A 19157-nucleotide genomic window follows, 5' to 3' on the forward strand; every position below is an offset into this window, starting at 1 on the left:
TTCTAATCTAATTTTAGTTGGAAAGTACTGTTGTAGAAAGTCATATCCATCAAATGCGTCTACCGGGTATGCTGTGTCCAATATTTGGCCTTATATAGGTGTGATGGATTTACCGTAGGATAAATAGAGCGAAATTAAATGGGCCGAACAAGGATTCCGTCTTCCCGGAACAGAATTTAGACAAGAAAAATCATGATGGCTGACAGTGACGGCCCATTTCCTAATTCATCTGAAAATGCTAACCAATATGATCGAAGAGACGCAATATCAGATGGCATTATAGATCTTCTGAAGCCAACAGTTGAAGAGATTGATGACAGATTTAAAACTGTGACGTAAAGTATATTTCAAACGTATTAATTCTTATTTAGTCCGTGATATTGTGATCTGTATCAACAGACGCTTCATCAAATTAGAAGAACAACATTTGCTACACACGAGACATTTTGTAATCATCTTGTCTCACGATAGTTCTGGCTTCCATAACTTTATATGTCGCTTTTATTTTGACGTTGCGACAGTAAAGTTATGGGTCAACCCTATTTGCAAAGGCTACCAGAATTTGACAGTTTTGTGCGCCGTACATAAAAAACCTACTAAAAAATCACCCTTATCAATCAAATTTGGGTCAAATAAAAATTACCATTTGATAAACAAATCAATTTTGAACCAGTTCATATTTTTTTTTAAATGAAACTTCAATGACATTGTGTACCTAACTATTTTTTAGAGAAATGTGTAGAGGATGTTTACCAATATGGAGACTGCTTTGAAATGAGATCTCGCGGTACTTCATGTTTTGGAAATTCTAGCATCTATTTTTAGTAACGGACCATATACACTATTTTTAGTAAGTGTATGATTTTGTATAAAAACAAACAAATAATTCATGAATCATCACTCAAAACAATATAAATTCAACATGTTTTTGGTACAATGTCTGTTATTGAATAAATACACCGTTATTCATAATTGCAAAGCCATGTTTTCAATTAAAAATAGCATTTGGGTCACGTGTCATGCAAAGGTATCCGAACCTAAATTCTCGCTGGTCACGTGATAATTAGGGCAGCAATGGCGGCGAATTTCATGAAATGTGAACCCGCTGATAAACTTTGAGGCAATATTTCATCAATCTAACATTCTGTGTTCAAAAATATAGACTGAAGGGTCCCAAATATATCTAACTACCTGTATTAAAATAGTTTTTGTCCAGATCGCGCAAATTTATTGAATTACAGCATGACATAAAAATGTCACGGTTCAGGTTGACTTTCGATACGGGGTTGGCTTCAGCGAACAGGTCTAGCAATACTATAAAACCTGTTCGCTGAAGTTTCTTTAGCTAGTCTCAAGAAGGATGTTTTTGAGCAAACGGGTCAAGTCTGCCGTCAAGTGGGCCATATAAAGTTTCCCATCAATCACAAGGAATTGGGTATAACCAGCACGGTATAGCCTGGAACCCCGTTGTATCACAAATAAGTGAAATATATTCCCTCATCGGATTTGAATTTAATCTGTTTTAAAACATAAATGTAATCTCAATTATATTCACTTTACGGTTTAAAGAAAATGTAAAACCTGTAAGCCAATGAAAATTAAAAATTAAACAACTTAAGACAATACAATACTAAATTGTTTATTTATAAATTGTATGCATATCATTGAATAGATTAAGAAAAACAATCGCCCTTTAAAGACGAATATCGTGTCTTATTTTGCTTTGGCAAAACACACAAAAAAACAAACACAAAAAACTTAATGTGCACACTCAATTGATCATGAATGTCTACTGTCTTTCTTTTGTTAAAGCTGGTCGTTCTGTCATATATTTCAAAGATTATTTTTCAAGCAACAAAACCCAACTTACATAACGGTGTAACTACATGTATTACTAATATTTATTCATAGAACCCCGTCTTTTACTTTCCTTTGAAAAAATCCAATATTTTAATTACAGTCGACTCCACTTATAATCTTAAATAACTCAAGGTAAATTTATAACACATATGAATTTACATAAAAAAGCAGCTGTGATTCATATTTGCTGCTTACATATAACATGGTTTATATTATTACACACAATATCATTAAGGATTTCATATAAATAGAGGCCATATGGAACACGAAATGTGATATTCATATAGAGATACTTAGGACTCATGAAAACGTCGCCAAATAGGGGTACGATTTAAATATACATCAATTGATCTCCGTGCGTGATGAAACGTCATTTCTATCCCGAAAATATATATTATAATAGTTAGACTTTGTTGGAACCTAACCCATTTGCACTATACTCATATATGTACATTTGTTTTTGTGTTTTTCATATCTTACAAATTATACAGTATTGTCGCAGTAAAATATTATAAATATATTATTAAACTAAAGTGCTATTTTAATCATATTAATCATTCTGAGGGGTCCACAAGAAGGAAGCCCCATTTATTGAAAAAAAATGGAACTTTTTTAAAAAATCTTCTGGGTGGAAGGTTTTAGGAAGTACTACCCACCATGCACCAGAATACACACCAATTGTTGTTTGAATTATTAGTGACTACACAAAAATAAAAACTGCAGAAAAAGGACTAATGTATTATTTTCTAATCTAATTTTAGTTGGAAAGTACTGTTGTAGAAAAGTCATATCCATCAAATGCGTCTACCGGGTATGCTGTGTCCAATATTTGGCCTTATATAGGTGTGATGGATTTACCGTAGGATAAATAGAGCGAAATTAAATGGGCCGAACAAGGATTCCGTCTTCCCGGATCCCGGGATGTTCCCAAACCATGTATTGGAACAGAATTTAGACAAGAAAATCATGATGACTGACAGTTACGGCCCATTTCCTAATTCATCTGAAAATGCTAACCAATATGATCGAAGAGACGCAATATCAGATGGCATTATAGATCTTCTGAAGCCAACAGTTGAAGAGATTGATGACAGAGTTAAAACTGTGACGTAAAGTATATTTCAAACGTATTAATTCTTATTTAGTCCGTGATATTGTGATCTGTGTCAACAGACGCTTCATCAAATTAGAAGAACATTTGCTACACACGAGACATTTTGTAATCATCTTGTCTCAAGATAGTTCTGGCTTCCATAACTTTATATGTCGCTTTTATTTTGACGTTGCGACAGTAAAGTTATGGGTCAACCCTATTTGCAAAGGCTACCAGAATTTGACAGTTTGTGCGCCGTACATAAAAACCTACTAAAATCACCCTTATCAATCAAATTTGGGTCAAATAAAAATACCATTTGATAAACAAATCAATTTTGAACCAGTTCATGTTTTGTTTTTAAATGAAACTTCAATGACATTGTGTACCTAACTATTTTTTAGAGAAATGTGTAGAGGATGTTTACCAATATGGAGTCTGCTTTGAAATGAGATCTCGCGGTACTTCATGTTTTGGAAATTCTAGCATCTATTTTTAGTAACGGACCATATACACTATTTTTAGTAAGTGTATGATTTTGTATAAAAACAAACAAATAATTCATGAATCATCACTCAAAACAATATCAATTCAACATGTTTTTGGTACAATGTCTGTTATTGAATAAATACACCGTTATTCATAATTGCAAAGCCATGTTTTCAATTAAAAATAGCATTTGGGTCACGTGTCATGCAAAGGTATCAAAACCTAAATTCTCGCTGGTCACGTGATAATTAGGGCAGCAATGGTGGCGAATTTCATGAAATGTGAACCCGCTGATAAACTTTGAGGCAATATTTCATCAATCTAACATTCTGTGTTCAAAAATATAGACTGAAGGGTCCCAAATATATCTAACTACCTGTATTAAAATAGTTTTTGTCCAGATCGCGCAAATTTATTGAATTACAGCATGACATAAAAATGTCACGGTTCAGGTTGACTTTCGATACGGGGTTGGCTTCAGCGAACAGGTCTACTAGCAATACTATAAAACCTGTTCGCTGAAGTTTCTTTAGCTAGTCTCAAGAAGGATGTTTTTGAGCAAACGGGTCAAGTCTGCCGTCAAGTGGGCCATATAAAGTTTCCCATCAATCACAAGGAATTGGGTATAACCAGCACGGTATAGCCTGGAACCCCGTTGTATCGATCTATTTACTATTAAAAAAAACTATTATTTTAAACCCCAACATCTGATTAGACTATCGCCATGCAAATTAACCCTCTTCCTGTATTGTTTTATCAGTGATAGACATCCAACAATTCTGATTAAGTGTTGTGTATGATATCTAAAAATAGGCTTATTAGCTTAAAATACCTCCTACATGTAGGCATTCTTATAACAGTAAGTTTAGTGATAAAAAAATGTATTATTTATATATATATCAAATATATGATTTTCGTGATAAAATTCACGCTTTCAATAAGTTACAGGGCTGCTAAGGACTGCTGAGAGGCACAAATGACTGCTAAGTAGGCACATTTAAGGACCTTAAAATACCATACCGTCCCATTCTAGCCAAACCTGAGTCATGTTGGTCTAGCCTATAGATATCCACTGTTAAGGCTAGCTAGCCCTAAGACATTTTTTTATTCAATAATGAATATATTTGGTAGATCTTCCAGAAATAAATTTACTTAAAATTATGGTATTTAAGAGTCTAATTGAGCCATTTGAAATTATGTAAGTGTTATTGACATGATGACATCAAACACTAAAAATTAAATATATACCTACTGTTGTTGATAAAGTTTTTAGCTCGACTTTTCTATGAAAAGGGGAGCTATCCTACTCGCCCCGGCGTCGGCGTCGGCGTTGGCGTCACACCTTGGTTAAGTTTTTCGTACCACCCCACTTTATTTCAGAAGTATTACAAGTATGGCTTTGAAACTTACCATACTTGTTCACCATCATAACCTCCATCTACAGACAAGAGTACATAACTCTGTCAAGGTTTTTGACAGAATTATGGCCCTTTTTTGACTTAGAAAGTGTATTGAGCTTGGTTAAGTTTTTTGTACCACCTCACTTTATTTCAAAACCATTGGAGGTATTGCTTTGAAACTGACCATACTTGTTTACCATCACGACCTTCATCAACAGACAAGAGGACATAACTCTGTCAAGGTTTTTGACAGAATTATGCCCCTTTTTGACTTAGAAAATACATTGAATATGGGTAAAATCCACTTATTGCCTTAACCCTTTGAGATATTGCTTTGAAACTTTTAATGCTATTTCACATCATTACCCCCATCTGTACGCAAGAGAAGGTAACTCTGTCAAGGATTTGTTTTAAAAATTAAGGCCTTTTATCGACTTAGAATCTTGGTTAAGTTTTTAGTACCAGTCCACTTTTTGACTGAACTGTTTGAGATATTAATTTGAAAGTTGGAATACTTGTTTACCATCATGGTCCCAAAACATGGGCAGGAGAAGGTAATTCTGTTAAGGATTTTATTTGAATTATGGCCCTTTTTGACTTAGAAACTCAGTTAAGATTTTCATTCTTGTCCACTTGTTGACTTAACCATTTGAGATATTACTTTGGAAGTTGGAGTTCTTATGTGCCATCATGAGACCTATCTGTAAGCAAGAGAAGATAACTCTGTGAAAATGTTTCTTGATTTGTACTTAGAAATTCCTAGTTAAAGTCTTGTGTGCCCTTAACTGTCAAAGTTTTGTTTTATAGGCAAGCACTAAAACAGTCGAGCGCGCTGTCCTTCTGACAGCTCTTGTTCTTTATAATGTATAAAATCTTCATTTAGAAACACAAGTTTGCATATTCAATATTGTTTTAGGTTATTTATATTAAAAATGCCATAAAGGTAGCCTCAACAGTATGAATAGGCTAGTTGTACGTAACTCACATATTTTTCGCGAGGAAGTCACTTCTTCCTAAAATTTCCCCCTGGATGAGCCCTCAGGCCTGTACGAAATTTTGGCACGGATTCTGGGAGGAATTGGCACGGAATTGGCACGGAATCAGTGATTTCTGGGCGGACCAGGGACGGAAACGCAAAATCCGTGCCATTCTGTCTCACAAGAAAAATATTTTGCTCACTTTTCTGGGCGGAAAACTAGAAAAATTCCGGCTGGAATTTCATTTTGAGCAGAATTTATACTTAAACATTTGATCTTGGACAGAATTTTCAACTTTGAATTTTTTTTGGGTAGGAATAGTCTTCACTATGGGCGGAATTCTATACTTAAACATTTTTCTTGAACAGAATTTCGCATATAAGATGTCCAAATCATAATAATTTATTGTACTCCTGTTTTTGCACTTGCAGACATTGAAATTTTACCTACTGTACTTATTTTTTTTGCTGAACCAATAATTACAGGTGTATTTTTAGAATAAATATATTATTTTTTTAGACATTAAAATAGGCCTTCTTTTTAGATAAAAATGTGGCATTAAATAATATATTGTCAGACTAATTTATATTTTTTGTACTGAAAAACAACTGTAATAATCTTAGTGTAGAATTTGAAAACATTCACCTCCAAAATGCTTAAGTTTATAATATAAAGATTTTTCATACAGCTTGTATTATAATACATTTACTGTATTATGAATTTTAAATATGATTTTAGGACATCATCTAAAAGCAACATTAAAATAAGAATGCTTTTTAAATTTGAATATACTATAGAATATAGGGCAGTCACATAGGGACAAGATTATAAGTGTGCTTGCCATTTTAAATTCTAAGAATTCATGATTTTGTTATAAAAAATATAAACAAAACAAAACAGTGCATGAAATAATCTCATATATAATGCCCTTTTAATCTATATAAAATTGATCAACCAATATGCCCAATAATTGCTTTTATTTACCGTAGGTTAAAATAAATACTACAATGTATATTCTCACTGAGATTATATTCACCCAGATTTTACACTACACAGATCAGAGCTCTGATAAAACTCTACTGACCAGCAGTTTCCCATCATCTACGCATGACTGGTCATTCCAACAGATCAGGCTGTTCCATGTATTTATTTTGGGGAGAGATTACATTATAAATTGCATATGTAGAATTTGTCTAGGACATATTGCAATTTTTTTGTACAAAAATTTGTAATTGTTTTTTAAAACTTATATATATCTATTTGTTATTTGATTTTTCTTTTACATTCAATGAATGAAAGTTAAGATGATGAGTAAATTAACCCTGTTTTACATAATGATGGACCGGTCCATTATACAGCTAGTAAACTGTTGTGAATTTTGAATTCTAAGATATCTGGGTCAGCAAAAAGAGTGGAGGGTGTACTTGATATTTTAACAATTTTGGAGTAAAGTTTTGTTTAAGATCTCAAAGTGTTAAAGTAATTGGTATGATAACATGGGACAAGGAGATGTATAACATAATCAGGTAATTATTAACTTTTAGTTACATTAATTTTATATGACGACTATCAATACTTAGTAAGCCAACTAAAATTTGTAACAAGAGGTCATTGTTGTTTTAGTATTTTCAACTTCATACATTTGTTTTTTTTTCTGATAATTGTTTTAAATCTTTAATACATGTATAATTTGCAAGTTAAAATTATTCAATGATTTTTTTGTTAATATAATGGTTGTGTAAATCTATATTGTATAAATAGCATGTAAGTATATCTTTTGCATTTCCTGGAAATTAAACAAGTTAAATAAATTTGATTAAATAGGACTAAATGGTACAATCAGTAGTTTTGTACAGTTGAACAGGGTCATCATAATCATTTATTATTTTACATGTTTGTGTTGTCTTTCCTATGGAACAATCTAAAATTACATTTTACACTCATAATTTGCAGGCTGCTCAGGGACTAAGTGCTGACTGTGAGATGCCAGGTGTTTAATAATGATGTGCAGTATTAATCCTGGAAAGGTATATTTTTAAATCTCTATACTTAACTATTCAACATCTTTCCTTGAAAAATACATAACCAGTATTAAATAGTGTCACACATAAAGCAGTCAGTTAATTCTTATACAGAGCAATTCTTAAACACTTGTACACTTGAATAACTGATTCTGTGTTGCTTTACTATTTTTGAATAATTATGCTTTATAAGCATAGTTAATATTTAATACTGTTGAAACATAAAATTTGATATTATTAAAAAATATAACATATAACTGCATATAATTATGCAATAAAACATAATTGAGCCATGTCATGACAAAACCAACATAATGGGTTTGCGACCAGCATGGATCCAGACCAGCCTGCGCCTCAGCGCAGTCTTATCAGGATCCATGCTGTTCGCTATCAGTTTCTCTACTTGTAATAGGGATTGTAAGCGAACAGCATGGATCCTGATGAGACCGCGCGGATGCGCAGGCTGGTCTGGATCCATGCTGGTCGCAAACCCATTATGTTGGTTTTGTCATGACATGGCTCAATTCATTACAAAATATTTGTTTAATTAATTATGAATTTTATTATTAAAGGTGAGCACAACCACAAGAAGTTCTAGGAAACACAGGCAGTGGACTTAAAACAGACATGGATTAAAGAAATAGTAATTTAAATAATAAGAAACATTTGAAACAAATTTATGATTGAAACACTTCCAGCAAAATAATTGCAAAAAAAAACAAACAAAGTGTTTTATAGCAATACGGGCCGGTACGGCTAGCCACTGGCTTATATATAGTACCTTTAAATATCCCTTTTATTTTGACATTGAGTGACAGAGCCGTGAGGGTCCGTTTTAAAGATGTCATTTCATACACCGCTTTCATTTTCACTCAACACTCAACAACTAATATTTAAATCTGAAATGTTGCGATTGTTCATTCTGGGAATACCCTGCCTATTAACATTGAAAGCCCGACTAGGACTGACGCTGAAAATTTCATTGATAGGGCCAAAACATCATTTTTGGGGAAGAGGCCTCAGCCTTATTCTTGGGGAAAATATACGTGATTTTGGCATACTTTCGGAAAAGGGGTCTCAAATTTAACACAAACTTTTAACAGATTCTTCAAAATAGAAAAGCATTGGGAAATACTAATAAGGCAGTAAAAGACCTTTATTCAACACCATCATTTAATTTTGTTCTAAATTCTATGGGACAGTAAAACAAACTAGGGAGTTAATTGAGGACCAGGCTGGGGAAAAAAAGAGGCTTAGGTTTGGTTGGGAAAGCAGCCTATATTCGGCCTGTTCAAAAGGTTTGTTTTTTTGGCCCTGATAGTATAAATTCTATATTATATTCTTTAATTGATTGTTTATTTGATTTTCTTTTAAATATACATTTGTAGTCTATAGCCGGGCAAGCCAAAGCCCGGGCCTGCTTCACTATCCTGGCCTTTGACTTCCCGGTATAAAACATATTTGCTGAAGATTCTTTACCTAGGCATGGTCAGCACCCCCACTATTTTAGCAGTCAACATACTTGTATATTTCTGTCTTTTGTCCATAAATGCTAGAAATTTTGTTAGATTCTTCAATTAAATGTACATTTGTATTTGTATAGAAAATATTTGTTCTGTTAAACCTGCAATGCCTTTAAAAGATATCAAAGTCTCTACACCTAACTGTACCAGGTAAATTACATAAAATATAAAAATGATAGGCAAAAATATTGTTGCACACAAAAACAATAACAAAAGCATTGTATTTTACTTATAAATTTACAAAATCAGGATATACAACAGTCACTGTCAGCCATTATATGCTAATTAGTGGATGGGATAATATGACAATGAGTAATTGCTATTAGCCTTGAAAAATCAATAAAATCTTACATGGGAGCCAGACTGGCTATTGGAATATTGAAAATATTATGATTTTATCTATTGGAATTTGCACATTTTCTTACCTCATATCTGTAAGGGCTTGCAGCCAAATTTCTGTATCAAAGTAATATGCAAATTATCAATCAAGAAAAGACATAGAAGATGAAAGGGCCTTCTAAGTTGAACCCAAGTGTTTATAGGAACTAAAAATTTGCATTTGATTTCCATTGATGATGTACTTTTTGATATAAAAACAAATATAGATATCATATGTTTAGAGTCTTTAGGAATTCATTTAATTTATTTATAGCTGGAATTGGGTGAAAAACATTTCAACGCTTACCTTTTTAGCTCGACTATTCGATAAGAATAAGTAGAGCTATTGTAGTCACCCGAGCGTCGGCGTAACCACTTAATACGTTAAAGTTTTGTAATACCTCAAATATTTTCAAAGTCCATTGACATATGGCTTTGAAACTTTGCACACTTGTTCACCATCATGACCCCAACCTGTAGACAGGGGAAGGTAACTCTATCAAGCATTTTGACAGAATTATTCCCCTTTTTCAACTTAGAATTTACGTTAAAGTTTTTGTAATACCTCAAATATTTTCAAAGTCCATTGACATATGGCCTTAAAAATTTGCATGTACTTGTTGACCGTCATGACCCCAACCTGTTAACAGGAGGAGGTAACTCTATCAAGCATTTTGACAGAATTATGCCCCTTTTTTGACTTAGAATTTAAGTTTTTAAAGTTTTTGTAATACATCAAATATTTTCAAAGTTCATTGACATAAGGCTTTGAAACATGTTGAAATTGTATACTCTTCTTTAGAGCATAATAGGACTCTCTCCAAGGCCTTTAATCAAAGAAATATTTTGCCTTTTTCTTTACTGAGAAAATTTTACCTTTTAATGAAGGCTTTTTTATATGCCCGAAAGAATTTCGGACATATTATGTTATACCCCCTGGCGTCTGTCCGTCCGTCTGTCCGTCCGTTAGCAATTTGGTTTCCGGAGCATAACTGAAGTTCCATTTGGCCCACAATATTCAAACTTCATAGGATGATTGTCCATATTGGGTAGAAGACCCCTATTGATTTTGGGGTCATAAGGTCAAAGGTCAAGGTCACTTTGACCTTAAAACTGAAAACGTTAGCAATTTGGTTTCCGGAGCATAACTTAAGTTCCATTTGGCCCACAATATTCAAACTCCATAGGATGATTGTCCATATTGGGTAGAAGACCCCTATTGATTTTGGGGTCACAAAGTCAAAGGTCAAGGTCACTATGACCTTAAAACTGAAAACAGTTTTTGGAGCATAACTTAAGTTCCATTTGGCCCACAGTGTTCAAACTTCATAGGATGATTGTCCATATTTGGTAGAAGACCCCTATTGATTTTGGGGTCACAAGGTCAAAGGTCAAGGTCACTATGACCTTAAAACTGAAAACAGTTTCCGGAGCATAACTTAAGTTCCATTTGTCCTACAGTGTTCAAACTTCATAGGATGATTGTCCATATTTGGTAGAAGACCCCTCTAGATTTTGGGGTCATAAGGTCAAAGGTCAAGGTCACTATTACCTTAAAACTGAAAACAGTTTCCGGAGCATAACTTAAGTTCCATTTGGCCCACAGTGTTCAAACTTCATAGGATGATTGACGATATTGGGTAGAAGACCCCTATTGATTTTGGGGTCACAAGGTCAAAGGTCAAGGTCACTATTACTTAGAAATTGAAAACAGTTTCTTGAGCATAACTTTAGTTCCATTTAGCCCACAATATTCAAAAATTTCATAGTATGATTGTCCATATTGGATAAAAGACCCCTAATGATTTTGGGGTCACAAGGTCAAAGGTCAAGGTCACTTTTACCTTAGAATTGAAAACAGTTTCTGGGACATAACTTAAAGTTCCATTTGGACCACAATATTGAAACTTCAAAGGAGGATTGTTATTTGAAGGAGGTAATACTTTATTTTAGTCCCATGTCTTACAAATGCTTCATCTTTACTAAAAAAAAAACACACTTTCGGGCATATAATGCTCCGCCTAGCGGTGCTCTTGTTTACTATCAAGCACTAAGAATAGTCGAGCATTGCTGTCCTACTGACAGCTCTTGTTTTTAGTCATTTTCAATATCAAAATTATCAAACAGAATGTGAAATTTCGCATGCAAATTATTGGTTCTGACTTTATTAATAGTAACATCATAGTGTACATCATTGAATCTCCAAAACAAAATTGCAGGACTCAAAACAAATTCATGTAAATACAAGATGATATTTACAATGGACATTTTTTGTCATTTTCTATAGAAGCCCATTTATAAAAGATGGAATAGACATACATTGCAGAATTTTTAGTGAATTGTCAGTTAACTAAAGTGAGGTTATTTTCTTTTCACTTTTAGAGAAAGCCAAGTTGAACTACGCCAGCAAATTGACAGCTTAGCTGGAGGTAAGAGTAATAATGTTTGGGTGTAAGTTTTCATTTTTTAAGTATTTTATATGTAAACAATCTCAGTTAACATAAAAGCTGTCATAGGTTTTGTATAGCAGATAGAATGCTATGTAGACCACAGGAACTTGAAATTCTATCAATATTAATCTGTTAATGATAATATCCAAAACATACCCCCTATATAGTATAAATAATTTATACTGTTTAGGGGGTACATTTTGGATATTATCATTTAAATATTGATAGAATTTCAAGTTCCTGTGTGTAGACTAACTGACTTACTGTTAAGAAAAATGTATGTTTGATATACATGTGATTCAAAATAAACAGTAAGTTTCTTGAACTATATAAACTGAATATCTGATGAAAAATTAAACAGAAGTTTTAAAAAACAATGAAATTACCGTAAAATTCCTAAAAAATGCCCCATCCCATAATAATAAAGCCCCCACCCCTGGTTTTTTATTTGGAAGAAATCTACTCATCAGTGATGAAATCCTGAGTTAATCCATAATTTCTATTCAAATCACTCAGAATGCTACACTGTCACATGGAATAATTGATACACATTTGTTAAAATATGTAAAAGTTACTCCTACTCCAAAAGTATTTGTGTGACTGGCTAATTATATGAATAGGAAAATACTAATCACAGTCAGATCAAAGTAAATAGAGCATTGAAATAATCAAGTGTGCATGCCATCTTTCTGAATTTTGTTTTATTTTCAGTAAAACAAAATATTCGACTAAGTTGGGATATGTAGACAAAAGCCCCAGTTTCAAGGCCCCCATTGAAAAAACCCTGCTTATATTTGTTATATCTCTTGTGTTGTGCAAAACTAGATATGTTCCCACTTGGTTATATACCTGCTGAATGTTTATGGTTTCTGTATGATTTTATATTGGTTATATCTCCTGTGTTGTGCAAAACTAGATATGTTCCCACTTGGTTATATACCTGCTGAATGTTTATGGTTTATGTATATTTTATATTGGTTATATCTTCAGTGTAGTGCAAAACTAAATATGTTCCCACTTGGTTATATACCTGCTGAATGTTTATGGTTTATGTATATTTTATATTGGTTATATCTTCAGTGTAGTGCAAAACTAAATATGTTCCCACTTGGTTATATACCTGCTGAATGTTTATGGTTTCTGTATATTGTATATTGGTTATATCTCCTGTGTTGTACAAAACTAGATATGTTCCCGCTTGGTGATATACCTGCTAAATGTTTGTGATTTATGTATATTTTATACTATCAGATAGTATCTCTAGATGTAAATTTGCTGCTAAAGTTTTTTTCTTAAATTTTTATCTAGAGTTGTATAGCTTTAAAGCATGTGACATTAATGAATTATTATATGGTTGCTTTTCAGATTTGCAGGTAATATCCGATAGCCAGACTATATCAGTAGACTTGGAATCACATGTGAAAAAAGTTAAACAATTCAAGAAGGCGTGTTATGTTAGTCAATAATATTTTACAAAATGTTCAGGTAAGAGTGACTTATAATCTTCTAGAATATTTTAACTTTTGATACTGCCTTAGTGCTGTCATGCATTTTAGCCTAAGTTAATAAAAGATACTAGTAGTAGTAACTCAACCCGTTGCTTTCTGACACGGGATTTCGCTTTTTCATATATTTATTTATAATATGACTGTATAAAGAGGATATTGAATGAGTGTAGGTTTAATGCTAAAGTTATTGAACAAGTTGAATAAAATCATATTGTATAGTTTTTTGAACGTTTTCAATAAATTTAGTATGAATCTACAATTCTTCACAAATATTATAAATATTCTATTTATCACATATAAAATAAGAATGGTAAACTGATAAAAAGCGCCTATAGTGTAATGCTTTCATTAGCGCGCTTAAACGCTATGTTTATATTTAGCACAAATGACGTCACATCAAAGAGTATTTACACTAGTGTAATATCGTTTTTATTTAATGGCTTTATTACACTCCTGTGCTGTGTTTTATATGATAAAAAGAAATAAGTATTGAAAACAACCAGCATCATGTGATTAATATATATGCTTGATACATTTGTTACTATATATAGAAAAAAAATTCACAATGATAAATTTTTTATTGGTTCTGAGTGTAAGTGATGGTTTAAAAGTTTATTGGGGCATTAATGGCTAGAAAATCATAGCTGAACATAGGCAAGTGCAAAAATGATTTGCAAAATCATAATCAGTCTGCTAAATAAGTGCAAAAATAATCAAATGTGACATGTAAGTTGACATCCTCAAAACAGGCTGGCTGGAAAGTAAAAGTGGGCTTTATAGTCAGGATGGCTTGATTTTGAGAGATAAAGCACTTGCAAATTGATTCTACTGGAATTTGTATCTATGAAGGGAAGCAACTCTGTCTTATCTTTAGAGGGCTCTGGAGTATATATCAAAAGTTATTGTAAAATGTATTTCAACTATTGAATACATTGATACTTGTTAGAGTTGGGCTGAAAGTGACAATTGGCCCTCAATAAATATTGACCCTCTGGCTAAAGCCCTCAGGCCTTTACTTATTTAGGTGGCTGATTTTCACCTTCCTGTCCTACACTTTGTATATAAACCTCTTATATGTTAAATCTCATAATTTGATATCCTTTGTTTTTTGTAGGAGAGATTGACCAAATTATATAACAATGTTTCTCGTGAGACTGCTAGACGGAAAGTATTACTAGATCCACCAGGGGCAGGCAGACCAAAATAAGCCATTGAACGCCATTCTTCCATGCTTATAAATTAATATGTGATATTCATTCCATGAAACTGTTTATCAATGTGCAATTTTCTTTATTGTTGATAAAGAAATTACAAATTATCATTAAGAGGGGTAAAGATATTTTATGCTTAAAGTGTTGTTAAGGTTGTATATTCCGAGTGATAATTATGGTATTGTTAAGATATTACAAATCATGATTTTAGGGGATAATGAAAGTAAATGCTCTAGGTGATAATAAAGTCATGATAAATGATAATAATATTTTTGTAATTTCAGGCCACAATGAGATGGCAAATTTACAGGAGAAGATTATCTTTTTTAATTATAACAACATGATAATACATGTAATAAGTACATTTTATTTAATCATTTTTGATAACTGTGGATTTAGCATCAATTTTGTTTCAAATATATAGAGGATATTGAATGAGTGTAAGTTCAATACTGAATTTATTGCACGAGTTGAATAAAATTATATTATGCGAGCCTTTTTTCATTGACTCGCCTATAGTATAACGCTAACATTTAACGCGTCTTTACACAATGTTTGTGTAACGCTAATGATGTCACGTCAAAATATATGCACAGTCGTGCAATACCATATTTACGGAGTCGCAAAATCTGGGTGTATGATGATAAGAAATATATACTGAAGTGACAAGTTTTTATTTCGTTTTGTTATTTTATAAATAATTTGTGCTTAATAAGTGTTATTTTTTAAATCACTTGTGGCGAATCAATGTTCCTGTGGCGAATCAATGTTATATTATAAATCATTTGTGGTGAATCAATGTTATTCTATGAATCACTTGTGGCGAATCAATGTTATTTTATGAATAACTTGTGGTGAATCAATGTAATATTATGAATAACTTGTGGGGAATCAATTTTATTTTATGAATAGCTTGTGGCGAATCAATGTTATTTTATGAATAACTTGTGGCGAATCAATGTAAAAAAAATATGAATAACTTGTGGTGAATCAATGTTTATTTTAGGAATAACTTGTGGCAAATCAATGTTATTGTATGAATCACTTGTGGTGAATCAATGTTACATGTATTTTATGAATCACTTGTGGCGAAACAATGTTATTTTATAAATCACTCTTGGTGGAACAACCTTATTTTATGAATCAATTGTGGCAAAACAATGTTATTTTATAAATCACTCTTGGTGGAACAACGTTATTTTATGAATCACTTGTGGCAAAACAATGTTATTTTATAAATCACTCTTGGTGGAACAATGGTATTTTATAAATCACTCTTGGTTGAACAATGTTATTTTATAAATCACTCTTGGTGGAACAATGTTATTTTATAATTCACTCTTAGTGGAACAATGTTATTTTATAAAGCACTCTTAGTGGAACAATGTTATTTTATAAATCACTCTTGGTGGAACAATGTTATTTTATAAATCACTCTAGGTGGAACAATGTTATTTTATAAATCACTCTTGGTGGAACAATGTTATTTTATAAATCACTTTTGGTGGAACAATGTTATTTTATAAATCACTCTTGGTGGAACAATGTTATTTTATAAATCACTCTTGGTGGAACAATGTTATTTTTTGCTCACCTGTCACAAAGTGACAGGGTGAGCTTTTGTGATCGCTTTTCATCCGGCGTCCGTCCGTAAACTTTTGCTTTAAATGACATCTCCTCATAAACCACTGAGCCAATTTCATCCAAACTTCACAGGAATGTTCCTTTGGTGGTCACCTTTAAAAATTGTTCAAAGAATTTAATTCCATGCAGAACTCTGGTTGCCATGGCAACCAAAAGAAAAATCTTTAAATATCTTCTTTTAAACAACCCTAAGAGCTAGAGCTTAGATATTTGGCATGAAACATCTTCTAATGAGTGTCTACCAAGTTTGTTCAAATAAAAGCCCTGGGGTCAAAATTGGCCCCGCCCCGGGGGGTCATTGATTTTCCCTATATGCATATAGTAAAAACTTAAAAAATCTTCTTTTAAAGAACTGTTAGAGCTAGAGCTAAGATATTTGGCATGGAACATCTTCTAGTAAGTGTCTACCAAGTTTGTTCAAATAAAAGCCCTGGGGTCAAAATTGGCCCCGCCCTGGGGGGTCATTGATTTTCCCTATATGCATATAGTAAAAACTTAAAAAATCTTCTTTTAAAGAACTGTAAGAGCTAGAGCTTAGATATTTGGCATGAAACATCTTCTAGTGAATGTCTACCAAGTTTGTTCAAATAAAAGCCCTGGGGTCAAAATTGGCCCCGCCCCAGGGGGTCATTGATTTTCCCTATATGCATATAGTAAAAACTTAAAAATCTTTTTTTAAAGAACCCAAAAAGCTAGAGCTAAGATATTTGGCATGAAACATCTTCTAGTGAATGTCTACCAAGTTTGTTCAAATAAAAGCCCTGGGGTCAAAATTGGCCCCGCCCTGGGGGGTAATTGATTTTCCCTATATGCATATAGTAAAAACTTAAAAAATCTTCTTTTAAAGAACCGTAAGAGCTAGAGCTAAGATATTTGGCATAAAACATCTTCTAATGAATGTTTACCAAGTTTGTTCAAATAAAAGCCCTGGGGTCAAAATTGGCCCCGCCCCAGGGGGTCATTGATTTTCACTATATGCATATAGTAAAAACTTAAAAATCTTCTTTTAAAGAACTGTAAGAGCTGGAGCTTAGATATTTGGCATGAAACATCTTCTAGTGAATGTCTACCAAGTTTTTTCAAATAAAAGCCCTGGGGTCCAAATTGGCCCCGCCCCAGGGGGTCATTGATTTTCCCTATATGCATAAAGTAAAAACTTAAAAAATCTTCTTTTAAAGGACCCAAAGAGCTAGAGCAAATATATTTGGCATGAAACATCTTCTAGTGAATGTCTACCAAGTTTGTTCAAATAAGAGCCCTGGGGTCAAAATTGGCCCCGCCCCGGGGGGTCATTGATTTTCCCTATATGCATATAGCAAAAACTTAAAAATCTTCTTTGAAAAAACCCAAATAACTAGAGTTTAGATATTAAGCATGAAACATCTTTAAGTAAATATCTACAAAGTTTGTTCAAATAAAAGCCCAGGGGTCAAAACTGGCCCTGCCCGAGGGGTGTCATTGTTTTTAACTATATGTGTATAGTAAAAACTTAAAAAATCTTCTTTTAAAAAACCCAATGAGCTAGAACTTAGATGTTTTGCATGAAACATCTTCTTATGGGTGTCTACCAAGTCTGTTCAAATAAACAAATAAAAGCCCTTGGGTAAAAATTGGGCCGGGGGGGGGGGGGGGGCTATATACAGGTGAGCGACCTCAGGGCCATCATGGCCCTCTTGTTTAAATTATTTGTGGTGAATTAGTGTTGTGTTTTATGAATAATGCTATTTATAATAAAAAATAACCAGTAATTGTATATATAGATTTTTGTGCCAATAACCCACCACACATTCTTACATATTGTTAAGATAATATGAGTATATGTTACTGTGTACATTAAAAGTTAAACCATTGTAGAAGATTTTGTACTAGCTTGAGTACAAAACAAACAATGAACAATATAACTATGTGCAATATAAATGAAAAATAAACAATAGCAAGCATTTTGTAGTTTGAAAAATTGATGTTGTATTGACCTTGATCCATGATGAGGGGGTGGGGGTCAACAAAAGCAAATCCAAGCTGGGTCTTCATGTAAGCTACCAAGTATTATTGAAATATTTATTCCTAACCAGAAGCAGTTTTATGTTTTTAGTAGCACCGACCTTGACCCTAGAGTCCAAAGAGAGGTCTTCACATAACTTGCTACAAATAGAATTTATAAATATACCAAGTTTTTTAAGTTAAGTCAATCTGAACTTAAGGTATTGACCTTTGACAACCGCCCGACTTACACTTATCAGATAACCAAGATTTTGCGCCGCCTCTACATGCAGAGTAGTTGCATTGAGACATATAGGGATCACTTCTTCATCTGTCCATATATCCGTCACGAAACTCTTGTCTGGACTTTACTCAGAAACTACTGGACACGGGTGAAATTTCATCCAAACTTTACAGGACTGATCAGGACTAAGTCTAGTTGTGCTTATTGTCAGCATTTACAGTCCAATGATTTTTGTCAGAGTTATGGACCTTTAATGATTTTTAATTTCAAAGTTGGTCTGCACTTCACCTATACCGCTTATAAAATTTAAAAGAAACTATACAAGATTGATATTTAGCTCAAGTTTTTGCACATATTATACAGGTTTTCCTGTTGAATG

General features: G+C 32.9%; 1 long non-coding RNA gene and 1 pseudogene across 1 annotated transcript; both read left to right on the forward strand.

Moving 5' to 3' along the window:
• The first annotated feature begins 138 nt into the window (after positions 1-138).
• On the forward strand, positions 139-18494 carry LOC132730090 (SNARE-associated protein Snapin-like; annotated as a pseudogene).
• On the forward strand, positions 10066-11714 carry LOC132730091 (uncharacterized). Its single transcript, XR_009625715.1, has 2 exons — positions 10066-10815; positions 11270-11714. It is a non-coding gene; the product is annotated as an uncharacterized LOC132730091 (long non-coding RNA).
• Positions 18495-19157: the final 663 nt, after the last annotated feature.

This window comes from Ruditapes philippinarum, unplaced genomic scaffold (assembly GCF_026571515.1).
Source record: "Ruditapes philippinarum isolate M1 unplaced genomic scaffold, ASM2657151v2 ctg2865_1_1_1_1, whole genome shotgun sequence".
Classification (NCBI taxonomy): Eukaryota; Metazoa; Mollusca; class Bivalvia; order Venerida; family Veneridae; genus Ruditapes; species Ruditapes philippinarum.